Source organism: Styela clava, chromosome 2 (assembly GCF_964204865.1).
Source record: "Styela clava chromosome 2, kaStyClav1.hap1.2, whole genome shotgun sequence".
Classification (NCBI taxonomy): domain Eukaryota; kingdom Metazoa; phylum Chordata; class Ascidiacea; order Stolidobranchia; family Styelidae; genus Styela; species Styela clava.
This window is the reverse complement of record NC_135251.1, coordinates 28673098-28675597: the sequence shown is the minus strand read 5'-3', so window position 1 is coordinate 28675597 and position 2500 is coordinate 28673098. Positions and strand designations below refer to the sequence as shown.

Genomic DNA, 2500 nt, shown 5'->3' with positions numbered 1-2500 from the left:
GAACTCCATCGTGTGAGCAGACGTTGGATGTGAGGGTGTCTGCTGATGGCTTGCACGATGGGTTCGTTGGATGTTGCCATCCTGCTAAAGCGCACGGTCTTCATCAGTCCGATCGACGTGGCGAGGGATGGTATTCCAAGGCCGCCATCCTTCGCATCGGCGTGGAAGTATGGAGTTGGCGTGTCCTTTGGCAGGCGTAGCCATGCCCTCACGCGATGTCGAAGGTGACGATCAAGACGTCGAAGTTCTGTCATTGATGTTCTCCCGAGGACTCCGACGTATGATACCTTGGGGATTAGGTGGGCTCGAAGGAGGTATAGTCGTTGCTGGGGTTTCAGAGGTGCATGAGACAGTTGCTCGAGACCTTGATGGAGCTTAGATCCAAGCATTCCTCTTCTTCCTTGGGCTCCAATATTGATGCCCAAGTACTTGTACACCCCTTCAGGCCCCATGGTAGGAACTACCTCTCCTTCTACCGTGATTGATTGTTCTTTATCTACAACCCACCTTTTCCTCTTACCATCAACCTTGATCGAGAGGGTGCTACATTTACTGGCGTTGGGACGGAGGCCGGATTTCCTTGTTTCTTCTAAGAACAGGTCCACTTGATGTTGTAGGGCTGTTCCGGTCTCCGTCGCTATAATGGCGTCGTCGGCGAGTCCTAGAGCAGGGACCCTCTGGCCTTCTATGGTTGGCCCAAGGTCTTCTAAGGCCGAGAAGGCCTCATCCAATACTGCGTTGAACAGTATTGGAGACAGAGGGTCTCCCTGCTTCACACCGGTGGTTTGGTGAATTTCGACGCCATGTATAGTTGTTGTAGCTTCAATGTAGCAGCTCGTGAGGTACGCTACCATAGGAGGTGGTGTTCCCATCCTTATGGCAGCGCGTCTAATACTCGAGTGGTGCACTGAGTCAAATGCCTTCCTCAGATCCAAGAATGCAATTTGCAACGGATTGTGTAGTTGTCTAGCATTGTCCAACAGGGCGTCAAGCAGCATGATGTTTTCAGCGCATCCGTCTGTTGGTCGAAACGCCCGTTGGACTGGTTGGAGAGGAAAGCATTCCCCGAGCCGCCTTCCCAAGATTTTATGGTAAACCCGGGATATCATAGGGCCTATCGTTATAGGCCTGAACTCACCCGGGTTCGTAGGGGAAGGCACCTTTGGTATTAGTATAGTCCTTGATTTTCGTAAGGCTCGAGGTTGACTGCAGCTAAGCATCCACAGATTGAACATCTTCGTGATGGTGGTCAAAGGAATGGACTTCAGCATCCGAAGAGAGACACCGTCCGGTCCAGGAGACGATTCGCATGATCCTTTGATGGTGTCCAGAATCGTTTCTCGAGTTATCGGCTTGACCGTCTCCCATGCCGTTGATCTGATTGGAGTTACCGGACGGTTGTCTTCAATCTTCGGAGCTTCCATGGTCTTTTTCCAGAATGATGTTAGTTCTTCTTTGGTGGGTCCATTCCTTGCGTTGGTGTTTGTCTTCCATCCCCCACTCAATACCAGCTCAGCGCATGATGTTCGCTTTTTCCGATACAAAGCTTGAACCTTTTTATATTCAAGCCTGCGCTGAAGCCGGTTTGACAGCTTCCCAGAGGGTGGTTTCCTTCCAGAGGGTTTATGTGATCCTCGATGGGAAGCTGATGAGCGGGAGGTCATCTCCGAAGCATGTTCATCGAGTATAGACCTCAACTCGTCACCGTCGAGTCGATGGTGGATGGCCTCGTCAAGCAGTGGGGCTCCCCAGGAAGTATGATCTGCTCTTCCTAAGGAGTCAAGATAAGTCCAGATGACCTCTTTCCAGCTGCTTTCCGAGGCGGCAACTTCTGGATGCTCCTCCGATGATTGTTTTTCTGGAGTTCTACTATCTTCGGTAGTCGTCTCTGTTGGTTTGACGATCTGCAGTTTCATTGACTTGAATTCTGCTCGTTTCGTCCTCGACTTGATAGCATCCAGAGTGCGATGAGGAAGGATTTTTTGCAGGAAGGCGTATCTGTTCTTTTTGATTCCTTCTTGCTCCAGGCTGAATCTTCTTTTGCCAGCAAAAAATCCTCCTCGTGACTCCACCTCGCTCGAGATCGTACTGGGACACTATCTTGATGGAATGAAGTTGGATGTTGGCTTCTCCTGTGCAATCCTAAACCGGACTTTGTCGAAAACGCACGGTTACAATCGGAGCAGGAAAAGGTCAAAAGAGTCCCACTACTCTTCGGGATCCCGGCAGGTTCCCAACCACATCCCCCTGCGGCGGCAAGGGGTTCAGTGGACATTTTTTTCTTTTTTCTTGTGCTACCGGGTTTGGGTAATCCGAATGGGGGTGGTAGCCCCAAATGGATATTAAAGCCTATCCGATTTTAGCTACCTCGGAACTTCCAAGATGGTATTAGGCGGTTCCGAGGCATTGCCCGACTCTCGCCACGTGGAGGCTCCGGATAGGCACATGGTTTCCCCCGTTACAGAGGTCACCTTAAGAGAGTCATAGTTACTCCCGCCGT

The 2500-nt window shown here is 50.9% G+C and overlaps 1 pseudogene; it reads right to left on the bottom strand.

Moving 5' to 3' along the window:
• Positions 1-2500, bottom strand: part of LOC144420069 (large subunit ribosomal RNA) — a 7157-nt pseudogene that overhangs the window by 2131 nt on the left and 2526 nt on the right.